General features: G+C 34.0%; 1 long non-coding RNA gene across 1 annotated transcript in view; it reads left to right on the plus strand.

Annotated features, from left to right (window-relative positions):
• LOC309845153 overlaps window positions 1-3,880 on the plus strand; it is a 92,862-nt gene extending 88,982 nt beyond the window's left edge. The window contains exon 3 of the long non-coding RNA XR_014301076.1: window positions 3,793-3,880. This is a non-coding gene — a long non-coding RNA (uncharacterized lncRNA). The remainder of the gene's footprint in view (window positions 1-3,792) is intronic.
• Window positions 3,881-14,448: the final 10,568 nt, after the last annotated feature.

The following is a 14,448-nucleotide window of genomic DNA, read 5'->3' on the forward strand; positions in this document are numbered from 1 at the left end:
TGACAGAAATACAGGGAAATGGAAGATGCCTTTTTATTTAAAGAAAGCAATTTTTTTTAATATTTTATTTTATTTATTTTAAAAGAGAGGGGAGCGGGGTAGGGGGAAGAAAAAGGGCGGGGGTGGAGTAGGAGAAGCAGGCTCTCAGCTGAGCAGGGAGCCCAAAGCAGGACTAGATCTCAGGATCATGACCTGAGCCCAAGGCAGACACAACCAACTGATTCACTCAGCCATCCGGGAAGATTCCTTTTTCTTAAAATTCCAATCATTTTATTTCTTAGACTTTCTTTCCAAGTTATGATACTTTAATTATGTTTGATGCTCCTCAGATGATGCATTAAAATATATATCTTCAAGTTGGTAATTTGATTTTTTCAAGCAAGTGTTCTTGAAACATATTGACTTCCTAGATCCTCCAAAATAAAAATATTTATCCTTTAAACAAATTTTAGATCCATGTTTCTGTGGCAAATAGAGAAAATCATAGAATATAGGTTTAAAATTTAGAAGATTATTATTTTAATTACCAAGACTTACCCCTTTAGATAATGCTTGGCCAAAAAAAAAAAAAAAAGAAAAAAAAGCCAAAGAAGAAAGAAAGGAAGAAGGGAGGGAGGAAGAGAAAATGAATTATAGCATATTTAAGTGCAACCAGCAAATCAGTGTAGCAAAGATGTTTAGTTGATTAATTAATTTCTCATTAACCCTGCCATTAACACTGAGAGACTCAATGACTTCTAGCAGACTACAGGATACTTGAGAAGTTATTTTCTTTTTAATTTTTTATTTTTTATAAACATATATTTTTATCCCCAGGGGTACAGGTCTGTGAATCACCAGGTTTACACACTTCACAGCACTCACCAAAGCACATACCCTCCCCAATGTCCATAATACCACCCCCTTCTCCCAAACCCCCTCCCCCCAGCAACCCTCAGTTTGTTTTGTGAGATTAAGAGTCACTTATGGTTTGTCTCCCTCCCAATCCCATCTTGTTTATTTATTCTTCTCCTACCCACTTAAGCCCCCATGCTGCATCACCACTTCCTCATATCAGGGAGATCATATGATAGTTGTCTTTCTCTGCTTGACTTATTTCGCTAAGCATGATACGCTCTAGTTCCATCCATGTTGTCGCAAATGGCAAGATTTCATTTCTTTTGATGGCTGCATAGTATTCCATTGTGTATATATACCACATCTTCTTGATCCATTCATCTGTTGATGGACATCTAGGTTCTTTCCATAGTTTGGCTATTGTGGACATTGCTGCTATAAACATTCGGGTGCACGTGCCCCTTTGGATCACTACGTTTGTATCTTTAGGGTAAATACCCAATAGTGCAATTGCTGGGTCATAGGGCAGTTCTATTTTCAACATTTTGAGGAACCTCCATGCTGTTTTCCAGAGTGGCTGCACCAGCTTGCATTCCCACCAACAATGTAGGAGGGTTCCCCTTTCTCCACATCCTCGCCAGCATCTGTCATTTCCTGACTTGTTGATTTTAGCCATTCTAACTGGTGTGAGGTGATATCTCATTGTGGTTTTGATTTGTATTTCCCTGATGCCGAGTGATATGGAGCGCTTTTTCATGTGTCTGTTGGCCATCTGGATGTCTTCTTTGTGGAAATGTCTGTTCATGTCCTCTGCCCATTTCTTGATTGGATTATTTGTTCTTTGGGTGTTGAGTTTGCTAAGTTCTTTATAGATTCTGGACACTAGTCCTTTATCTGATATGTCATTTGCAAATATCTTCTCCCATTCTGTCAGTTGTCTTTTGATTTTGTTAACTGTTTCCTTTGCTGTGCAAAAGTTTTTTATCTTGATAAAATCCCAAAAGTTTATTTTTGCCCTTGCTTCCCTTGCCTTTGGCGTTGTTCCTAGGAAGATGTTGCTACGGCTGAGGTCGAAGAGGTTGCTGCCTGTGTTCTCCTCAAGGATTTTGATGGATTCCTTTCTCACATTGAGGTCCTTCATCCATTTTGAGTCTATTTTTGTGTGTGGTGTAAGGAAATGGTCCAATTTCATTTTTCTGCATGTGGCTGTCCAATTTTCCCAGCACCATTTATTGACGAGGCTGTCTTTTTTCCATTGGACATTCTTTCCTGCATATTCTAAATATGTTGGTTAGGAATTAGATACAGTCAGATTAGCAAATTAGTTTAAATAACCACACTTGATGGGTAGCTTCAAATTAGTATGATTTAATAGTGATTTAAGTGTTAGAAAGCCTCTGATTTATGTGGCTCAATTTTTTGTTTCCAAGAGAAACAATAGAAAGAAGCATGTCCAAGGAAGTTCATTAAATTGAGTACAGTATCTTATTAAAAATAATACTAATACTATTTTTAAAATTTTAAGGGAAACCAAAAAAACATTTCTTAGGTTCTTTTATCCCGAAACTAAAATAATGGAAATGTTTTCTTAAATATAGTATGAATTCCTCCTCTTCAAAACTGATGATTATGCATGTTTTTTCTTGGTTACACACAGTGGCTTTCATTTTTACTGATACAATTTAATTTTGTTCATTTATTTTTCTATTTTTTTCTTAAAGTATCAATCTAACAACATAGTCAGGTACCTTTGCCTGTTCAGACTGAGAAGACAATAATATACACATTTAGATATAACATTTTATTCCAAATGCTATAAGTGCTATTTTATAAAAAATTTTTTTAGAACATTTCTGTTACTCTTTTTCTCTTTGGAGTCCTCTTTTAATTCATAGTTATTTCTAAAACTTCAAATTTAAATACTCTTTTTATTGATTTCTATCTCCCCTTTTACTCTCCTATCTTGATCCTCTCTTCTCTTCCTTCAATAACAATAGACTTTTGTCATTCATTATGCACAACTGGCTCTCTCTCATTTCTGTACCTCTGCACATGGCATTGAAATAACTTGACTAAGAGCTTCACCTGGCTAACTCCCACTCAAACTAGTCAGACTAAGCTCAGGTATCACCACTTCAAGAAGCATTCTCTGATCCCAGACTTGAGTTAGATGCTCCCAGGACTACCTCTGTAATGCACCTCCTTATCACTTCCCATGGTAAGAATACTTAGTAATGCTGATAACCCACAAGAATGATAGCTCCTAAAAGGCAAAGGCTGTAGACTAATTATATATGTAGTGCCAGTGCTGAGATCACATTATACTCAGTTATAATTTAAGAAATCAATAAGTAGGTGGGTATCTAAGAAGCTGGGTTGCTGAATATACTAATGAATCAGTGCACAAATGGCCCTGTGTTGGTTGACTGTACTTCACTCATTATCGTAGTAGAGTGGTACAAAGAACTATTTTAAGTAGTTTTGTTGTCATTTTCTGAAAATTTCCAATATATAATTTAGAGTAACTCTTGATTCAGCTTATATATTATGGAGAAAAGCCACTATAATTCATACATATGAGAATCATCATTTTTTATGACATTATACATCACCTGAATAAATCTAAACTCATTTTCATCTGCTGGATGTATTATGTATGCTAACATATTTATATTTACTTCCATTGATCATAATTGCTTTGTAGAAAGACCTGCTGCTTTGATGAATAGAATCTGTTGGTTGGAGATATGTGCCATATATATATATATTTTAAATAAATATATATAAATATAAATATATATATATCCAATTCAATTGGTAGGAAGAGAAGGTACTTTTATATTTTGATATCATTATAGTGAGTGATTCTCAGGGTTCTACATTTGTTTGAAAATAATGATTTTGAGCTTTTTCTAGGCATTGAACATATTTAGAATGGTATTTTTTTCTTTTTAGGAAAGCAGTCTGAATGCATGTCATCCTTCTTTCTGAAGCACACAAAGAAAAAAGCTGATTTGTTCACCTCATGCATGGACTTAATACAGTTTCCAACAATAAAATATATGTTGATTATTGCTTTGCACTGTTGTAGCAGCCTCATTAGTTTCATTACACAGCTTGAAATGGTTTCATGCCAAATTAAAAATCTAGGTTATTCAAAAGATTAAGGTTGCTAGTTCAGCCTGAAAAAATTTCAAACTCACCCGTATTAAAAATTTCATTTTCTTATCATTCTATTGCAAACCATTTTTCATAATAGTTATATTTGTATAGTTATCCTTTCAAAAGCACTTATAATTAAATTATTAAAAACATATACCTTGCATGTATACTAGAGAGTAGAACTTTTAAAACAGTAATTATTAATGACTGACAAAGTAATTAAAAGTACTTAAAAATACTTTAATGTCATAAAGCAATCTTTTTCCAAAATATATTCTACAAAAGATTAAATTACTTGGTTCTTAATGTATGATATTTGAATAATCATACATAACCAAATAAATTTGGAAAACATTGAATTAAACTCTAATGTGAGTTTCATTAATGCAGAAGTTTTCGATCTGTTGTGTACAATGAAAATTAAAATAAGCTCTCTTATTAAGGGCATCAATGAGAGTAAAAATATTTGATTCCCCAGTTCTCAATTTATTTTACTTTTCAGTCCTATTCAATATTTTCAGTGACGCTTCTTATTTTCACAGTATTCAAATTTGCTATTTGACTATGAAGAGGTAATGCATTTACAAACATCAAAATGTATAACCAGTGTATAGTTTAACTTTCCACAATTTCTTTATGCATAGACTAGTGTATACATACATTTTTTTTCCTATTTTACACAAAGATTAGTGTGACAATATGCAGATTAGATGTAAATATCTTGCCTTTTTACTTAATAGAATATCCTAGAAATCTTACCAAATTAGAATATAGATTGCTTCCTTAATTTTTCCTTTAGTTTTGTTTTGTTTTTACAGTTCTATAGGATTCCTTTTTTTTATTTAAATTTTTTCAGTGTTCCAAAATTCATTGTTGATGCACCACACCCAATGCTCCATGCAATACATGCCCTCCATAATATCCACCACCAGGCTCACCCAACCCCCCACCTCCCTTCCCTCCAAAACCCTCGGTTTGTTTCTCAGAGTCCACAGTCTCTCATGGTTCTTCTCCCCCTCCAATTCCCCCCACTCACTTCTCTCCATCTTCCAGTGTCTTCCGTGTTATTCCTTATGCTCCACAAGTAAGTGAAACCATATGATAACTGACTGTCTCTGCTTGCCTTATTTCACTCAGCATAATCTCTTCCAGTACCATCCATGTTGATACAAAAGTTGGGTATTCATCCTTTCTGATGGAGGCATAATACTCCATTGCATATATGGACCATATCTTCCTTATCCATTCATCTGTTGAAGGGCATCTTGGTTTTTTCCACAGTTTGGCAACTGTGACCATTGCTACTATGAACATTAGGGTACAGATGGCCCTTCTTTTCACTACATCTGTATCTTTGGAGTAAATACACAGTAGTGCAATTGCAGGGTCCTAGGGTAGCTCTATTTTTAATTTCTTAAGGAATCTCCACACTGTTTTCCAAAGTGGCTGCACCAGCTTGAATTCCCACTGACAATTGAATTCCCTCTCCAACACTTGTTGTTTACAGTCTTGTTGATTTTGGTATCTCAGTGTGGTTTTGATTTGAATCTCTCTGATGGCTAATGATGATGAACATTTTTTCATGTGTCTGTTAGCCATTCAGAGGTCTTCTTTGGAGAATTGTCTGTTCATGTCTTCTGCCCACTTTTTGATAGGATTCTGTTCCATGGATACACACAATTGATTTAAACTATGTTTAGAGTTGGATATTAAGTTGTTTCAAAATATTGCTCCTAAAAATAATGCATTATTTATATCTGTGCTAGTATATCTAAGAGATAATTTCACCAAAATGCAACTGCCTAGTAAAAAAGTATTGCCATTATAATTTTGATTAAAATTGCCCAATTGCCACTATAGCAGTTAACAAACACATAATCTGGCCATGAGAAGGTAATGCCAATTTTTTTTTTTATCCAGTCTGAGGTGGGAAATAGTATATTAGTGTCATTTTGATATGTATTTTTATTAATCTGAGCATAGTTGAGTATCATCTTTCAATTGGTTTAAGAGTCCTTTGTATTTCCTGTTCTGTCTTTTCATATGCTTCACTCACTTTTCTGTTAGATTTAAGTTGATCATTTTCTTAAAGCTTGATAGACACTTTTGTTAAGGAGATTTGTCACTCATATAACAGAGAAACACACATACACACAAAGGGTAAGAGAGAGAGAGAGCCTCAGATAAATACCACAATCCCATCTAACACCTTGATTGGAACTTTATGAGATCTTACAATGGAAGACCCAACTATGCTATAAACAGATTGTTGACCATAAAAACACAGTATGATCCAGTAATTCTACTATGGGTTATTGACTCAAGGAAGCAAAAACACTAATTCAAAAAGATACACATATACCTATGTTTATTCCAACATTGTTTACAGTAGTCAAGATATGGAAGCAACCAACAATAGATTAGTGAATAACAAAGATGTGGCATACACACACACACACACACACACACACACACACACATATATAAAATTTGTGTTATGGTGTAATGTATTACTAGTGTGATATGACTGTGTTACTAGTGTAATGTGTTTGTTAACTCCTATAGGTAGCATACATATTATATTCAGTCATAATTATATTATTTATATTCAGTCATAAAAAAGAATGAAACCTTGCCATTTGCAACAACATGAATGGATCTAGAGGGTATAAGGCTAAGTGAAGTAAGTCAGAGAAAGACAAATAGCATATGATTTTTCTCATATATGAAATTTAAAAAGCAAAACAAAGAAAAAAGAAGAAAAAACAAACTCTTAAATAGAGAACAAGTGGTTGCCAAAGGGAGGTAGGTGGGGGATGGGCGAAATAGATAAAGAAAATTAAGAGGTACAAACTTCCAGTTATAAAATAAATCATGTAGATGAAAAGTACAGCATAAGGAATATAGTCGATAAGATTGTAAAAACATTGTTTGGCAACAGATGCTGACTATACTTGTGGTGGGCAATGAATACTCTTTAAAATTGTTGAATCATTATGTTGCATACCTAAAACAAATATAATGATGCATGTTAATTATACATCCACAAAAGGTGATAATAAGATATAATGTAACAAATACATTCTTATTTTAAGATACTAAGTTTATACGACAGATAGATAAGTTATGCAATAGGTGTAATAATAAATACTACCCTGTCAGGTATTTGTCCAGATCTATTTCAGCGAGAATGCCCTTTACAACATTTCCTAGCTGCTGTTGAATGATTCTCCTTCATTATTAAGCAAAATCTGAACTGCATAAAGGCTTTGAAAGTCTGGTTTCTATCAGTTCTACAGTCTGGGATGTGTTCTTTGCCTCCATCATATGGATCTGCAATTTGTCTTATAGTGTCATTTCCCTCCTGCCACTATGCATTTGTTCACATTTTCCACTCACTAGATACATCTTCTGCCCTGCTTTTCCTACTTAAATACTACATATCCATTTAATCTCAGTTAAATTGGCACTTCCTCAAGAAAGCCTTATTTGAATGTCCAGTCTAATAGAAACCTCAGAATAACAAGTAACTTCCATCTGTATTATATGTTATAATTGCTATTTTAAGCACTTACTTGCATGATTACTTGATTAATGCTATCTCCTTGACAAAACATATCAACTGACTCCTCAAGACAGTCTTAGTTTGCACAGTAGAAATATATTTTTAAAGATTTATTTATTTATTCACTTATTTGAGAGAGAGAGAGAGAGAGAGCATGAGAAGGGGGAGGGTCAGAGGGAGAAGCAAACTTCCTGCCGAGCAGGGAGCCCGATGCAGGACTCCTTCCGGGGACTCCAGGATTATGACCTGAGCTGAAGGCAGTTGCTTAACCAAATGAGCTACCCAGGCATCCCACATTGTAGAAATATTATGGAAATGTACATTGAATAAATGAAGTGTGTGGATTCCCAAATGAATTTAATCATGAAATCCTCATTTTGAGTTGGAATAACTTACAAGACTAGGGTTCTGACAAATACATTATCGGAAATACTACGTAGAATATTAAAGCTGAAAGGAAACTTTAACGTGAAACTCCTTCATTAAATAACAAACCTGATTCCAAAAGAAGCTAAGTAACTTGGCCTAATTCATAGAAGAAAATGTTGACTTGTTCTAGGCTAAAACTAAAACAAAAATCTCTTGGGTCTTAGTTTAGCTTTATTTCCATGATGTTATTGAATTAAAAATAAACTTCTGTGACTTTTTTGTTTGTGTTTTTTAAGTGTTAGGCTTTTTCACACATAATGAAACTTTTATGAATTAGGAGTAGATAGATAAAGCCTCTATAATCATAACTTTTAGGAAAAATTTTAATACTATTGAGGAGATAGATGCATTAGGAAAATATTCATTACATGAAAGAATCTTCATTTAAATGTATAGAAAATTCCTGTGTTCTTCAAAAACAATTATGATTTTTGTTTAAAATGTTTTTTTTTAATTTTTTATTTTTTATAAACATATATTTTTATCCCCAGGGGTACAGGTCTGTGAATCACCAGGTTTACACACTTCACAGCACTCACCAAAGCACATACCCTCCCCAATGTCCATAATCCCACCCCCTTCTCCCAAACCCACTCCCCCCAGCAACCCTCAGTTTGTTTTATGAGATTAAGAGTCACTTATGGTTTGTCTCCCTCCCAATCCCATCTTGTTTCATTTATTCTTCTCCTACCCACTTAAGCCTCCATGTTGCATCACCACTTCCTCATATCAGGGAGATCATATGATAGTTGTCTTTCTCCGCTTGACTTATTTCGCTAAGCATGATACGCTCTAGTTCCATCCATGTTGTCGCAAATGGCAAGATTTCATTTCTTTTGATGGCTGCATAGTATTCCATTGTGTATATATACCACATCTTCTTGATCCATTCATCTGTTGATGGACATCTAGGTTCTTTCCATAGTTTGGCTATTGTGGACATTGCTGCTATAAACATTCGGGTGCATGTGCCCCTTTGGATCACTACATTTGTATCTTTAGGATAAATACCCAATAGTGCAATTGCTGGGTCATAGGGCAGTTCTATTTTCAACATTTTGAGGAACCTCCATGCTGTTTTCCAGAGTGGCTGCACCAGCTTGCATTCCCACCAACAGTGTAGGAGGGTTCCCCTTTTTCCGCATCCTCGCCAGCATCTGTCATTTCCTGACTTGTTGATTTTAGCCATTCTGACTGGTGTGAGGTGATATCTCATTGTGGTTTTGATTTGTATTTCCCTGATGCCGAGTGATATGGAGCACTTTTTCATGTGTCTGTTGGCCATCTGGATGTCTTCTTTGTGGAAATGTCTGTTCATGTCCTCTGCCCATTTCTTGATTGGATTATTTGTTCTTTGGGTGTTGAGTTTGCTAAGTTCTTTATAGATTCTGGACACTAGTCCTTTATCTGATATGTCGTTTGCAAATATCTTCTCCCATTCTGTCAGTTGTCTTTTGATTTTGTTAACTGTTTCCTTTGCTGTGCAAAAGCTTTTGATCTTGATGAAATCCCAATAGTTCATTTTTTCCCTTGCTTCCCTTGCCTTTTGCGTTGTTCCTAGGAAGATGTTGCTGCGGCAGAGGTCGAAGAGGTTGCTGCCCGTGTTCTCCTCAAGGATTTTGATGGATTCCTTTCGCACATTGAGGTCCTTCATCCATTTTGAGTCTATTTTTGTGTGTGGTGTGAGGAAATGGTCCAATTTCATTTTTCTGCATGTGGCTGTCCAATTTTCCCAGCACCATTTATTGAAGAGGCTGTCTTTTTTCCATTGGACATTCTTTCCTGCTTTGTCGAAGATTAGTTGACCATAGATTTGAGGGTCTATTCCTGGGCTCTCTATTCTGTTCCATTGATCTATGTGTCTGTTTTTGTGCCAGTACCATGCTGTCTTGATGATGACAGCTTTGTAATAGAGCTTGAAGTCCGGAATTGTGATGCCACCAACGTTGGCTTTCTTTTTCAATATCCCTTTGGCTATTCGAGGTCTTTTCTGGTTCCATATAAATTTTAGCATTATTTGTTCCATTTCTTTGAAAAAGATGGATGGTACTTTGATAGGAATTGCATTAAATGTGTAGATTGCTTTAAGTAGCATAGACATTTTCACAATATTTATTCTTCCAATCCAGGAGCATGGAACATTTTTCCATTTCTTTGTGTCTTCCTCAATTTCTTTCATGAGTACTTTATAGTTTTCTGAGTATAGATTCTGTGTCTCTTTGGTTAGGTTTATTCCTAGGTATCTTATGGTTTTGGATGCAATTGTAAATGGGATTGACTCCTTAATATCTCTTTCTTCTGTCTTGCTGTTGGTGTAGAGAAATGCAACTGATTTCTGTGCATTGATTTTATATCCTGACACTTTACTGAATTCCTGTATAAGTTCTAGCAGTTTTGGAGTGGAGTCTTTTGGGTTTTCCACATATAGTATCATATCATCTGCGAAGAGTGATAATTTGACTTCTTCTTTGCCGATTTGGATGCCTTTAATTTCCTTTTGTTGTCTGATTGCTGAGGCTAGGACCTCTAGTACTATGTTGAATAGCAGTGGTGATAATGGACATCCCTGCCGTGTTCCTGACCTTAGCGGAAAAGCTTTCAGTTTTTCTCCATTGAGAATGATATTTGCGGTGGGTTTTTCATAGATGGCTTTGATGATATTGAGGTATGTGCCCTCTATCCCTACACTTTGGAGAGTTTTGATCAGGAAGGGATGCTGTATGTTTTAAAAAGCTAAAGAATATTTAGATTGTAAATCATTGTAAAGTTTTAAAAATGTGATTACTGAGTAAAAAAAAAATGTACATACAGAATGAAATGCAAATAATTTTTATTGGAATAACAGGAATTTTTTCCACCAGTGAAGCCTGCCATTCTATCTTAATCATCACTATTGCTTTGCACAAAGAATAGAACATCAATTCATTTTTCCTATTTATTTTTACCTTTCAGTATGATGGGTTAATCTTTGTTAGAGGAGACTCCTGTGAAATCTTTAGAATCAAAGTCAGAAAACACTCTGGAAACAGATAACTAACAGTCCAGGAATTAACTTGTAGCATGAAATGACAATCATATTGGAAGAAATTTCATATTTCTCAATCATGTTATTAATTTTAGTTTCCTAAAGCCCATTTGTTTAATTAAATACACATGCTTATCTTTAATGTTCTGGAAAATTTTTTAGTGACTGTGTAAAAAATCATTGGCCCTAACAACAGCTAAAGATCATTTGATAACTGTGCCATCCATTGTTTCCACTTGGCTGTGCTGACTCACTCCTTTGAATTCTGGACACCAATTGAGCTTGTTTTCATCAATCTTATTTGACTTATGCAAAGTTCATTATGGATTTAGGAGCAGATGGGCCAAAATATCTGATGTTTGGGCTATATCTACTTTCATTATGTTTAATTATTTAATTGAAAGAAAGAAAAATAAATAGTAAGTTTGTTTAATACATATATATATACCCATGCACACAAATATAGACATATTTATACATATTTAGTATGTATACACATATATATTTGTATAAATGATAATATGCAATAGACACCACTTTCTCCTGAATTTTTGCTAAAATGTTTATTTTCATGTGAATATTGAAATTGCTTCAGATCTACATATTTTGGGTATAATACCTACAAGAACTTCATTGCTGTCTCCCAAAAAATATGCATTGCCGACAGAGGCTATAGTAAGTAAGGATATGTGGTTAATTTTCACTGAGAATTTTAGGAATATAATGGCTCTCTTGGAGCTGGGCCTTGAAACTGAGTTTTGTATAATAAGACCACCAAAAACATCATTACTGGCAACAAATAATGAAGATCTTTTTATAATCATGAAATTTGTGGTGAAATTGGAAGATTAAATTTTTTATTGAATGATATACTGCATTACTAAAAATCTCTCATGTGAAATACCAGAATCATGTGAAGGAAGCAAATCTCTACGTTTTCTCTCCTCTGTGGCCAGTAGATTTTCTCTAAGAAAAATATAAAATGTTTTTATGCACTACTTGCATTCTATCAATGGATTTCAAAGTTTTTCCAGTTTATAAAGATGATATGAATGCTAGTTCTTTAGCCTTTATTTATACTTTTCCTAAATACTTGTTTGTGTAACTTGGAGGGAAAAGTTTATGATGAAATTGCTTAGTAGTGAGCTCCTCAAAGCATTACTACTGTGAATTTCAATAAGGTTTCCCTCAATGTTAAAGAAGAAGCCAGTGGTTTAGCCCAAATGGGTTCCCTGGTAAATTCTACTGAACCTTGAAGTAAGATATTGTTCCAATTCTTTACAATTTCCTCCAGAACATAGAAATGGTGGGAAAAGTTCACACCACATTCTGTGAAACCAAAATTATGCTAATACCAAAACCTTACTGACATTAAAAGAAGAAAACTATGGACGAACATCTTCTATGAACATAGATCTAAAAATCCTTTAAAAAACTGGCAAATAAAACCTAACAATATATAAAAATTATACACCATGACCAAATGAGTTTTCTTCCAGTTATGCAAGACCAGTTCAACATTCAAAAAATCAATGCAATTTAGTATTACCTACAAGAGCCAAATTATGGAAACAGCTCTAGTGTCCATCAACTGATAAATGGATAAAGATGTGAGATATATATTGAAATACTACTCAGCCATAAAAAAGAATAAAATTTCACCATTTGCAATGAAATGGGTGTGACCTAGAGAGTATTATGTTAAGTGAAATAAGTGAGTCAGAGAAAGACAAATACCATATGATTTCACTCATATGTGGAATTTAAGAAACACAACAAACTAGCAAAGAAAAAGAAAAGACAGAGAGGCAAGCCAAGAAACAGACTTAACTATAAGGAACAAACTGGTGGTTACCAGGGTGGAGGTGGGTGGGGGAATTGTTTAAATAGATGATGAGGACTATGGAGTGCCTTTGTTGTGATGAGCACCAGATGTTGTGTGGAAGTGTTGAATCACTATATTGTAACCTGAAACTAATATTACACTGTATATTAACTAACTGGAATTAAAGTTAATTTTTAAAAAATCAGTGTAATTAGTCACATCAATAGGCTAAAGGTGAAAAATCACATAATCAAATCCATAGACACAGAAAAAGTATTTGACAAAAATCACCCACCCATTCACAATAAAACCTCTCAGCAAACTATGAATAGAAAGGAACTTCTTCAACTTGATAAAGAACATCTACAAAATATACAGTCAACATCACACTTAATGGTGAAAAACCAAATGGTTTTTCTGTTAGGATTAGCAACAAGACAAAGATATTTCCTCTTAACATTCATTTTCAACACCCTACTAGAAGTCCTACATAACTCAATAAAAGAAGAGAAAGAAGTAGGAGGCAGACTGAGAAAGAAAAAATAGAATTGTTTTTATTTGTAGAAGAAATGATTATCTATGTATAAAATCCCAAAGAGTTGAGAAAAAAATTCTTGGAACTAAAAAATAATTATAGCAATGTTGCAGGACACAAGGTTAATATACCAAAGTGATTTGTTTTCCTGTATATCAACAATAAACAAATGGAATTACAATTTAAAAATAAAATATTATTTACATTAGCACTAAAAAATGAAATACATATAAAGTAATAAATTATGTATAAGAGCTATATGAGGAAAACTACAAAACTCTTATGAAAAGAATTAAAGAAGAACTAAACAAATGGAGAGATATTCCATATTCATGGGTAGTGATATTTAATATTTACAAAATGTAAGTCCCTCCCAACTTGATCTATAGATTAAGTGCAATCCTAATGAAAATCTCAACAAGTTGTTTTGTAGATGTCAACAAACTAATGCTAACGTTTTTATGGGTAGGCAAAAACATCAGAATAGTCAACACAATATTGAAGAACGAAGCTGGAGGACCAACACTTCCTGACTTTAAGAATAACTATAAAACTATAGAAATCAAGACAGTGTGGTACTGACAAAGGAATAAACAAATGAATAGATTATACAGACTATAGAGTCCAGAAATAGATCTACACAATTATAATCAACTGATCTTTGAGAAAGCAGGCAAGGCAAAACAATGGAGCACTGATAGTCTTTTTAATAAACAGTGCTGGAACAACTAGACATCTACATGCAACAAAATGAATTTAGACACACCCTTATACCACCCACAAGAAATAACTTAAAATGGATCACAAATCTAAATGTAAAAGGCAAAATGATAAAGATCCCAGAAGATAACGTGGAACAAATCTAGATAATTTTGGGTTTGACAATCACTTTTTAGATGCAACACTAAGAGCATAATTCATGAAAGAAAGAATCGATAAACTGGGCTTCAGCAAAATGAAAACTTCTGTGAAGACACTGTCAAGACAACGAGAAGATAAGCTACAGACTGGGAAAAAAATATTTCTGAGGAAAAAATATATCTGAGAGACATATCAATAAGTGACCATTA

This window comes from Mustela nivalis (genome assembly GCF_964662115.1).
Source record: "Mustela nivalis genome assembly, chromosome: 12".
Lineage (NCBI taxonomy): Eukaryota > Metazoa > Chordata > Mammalia > Carnivora > Mustelidae > Mustela > Mustela nivalis.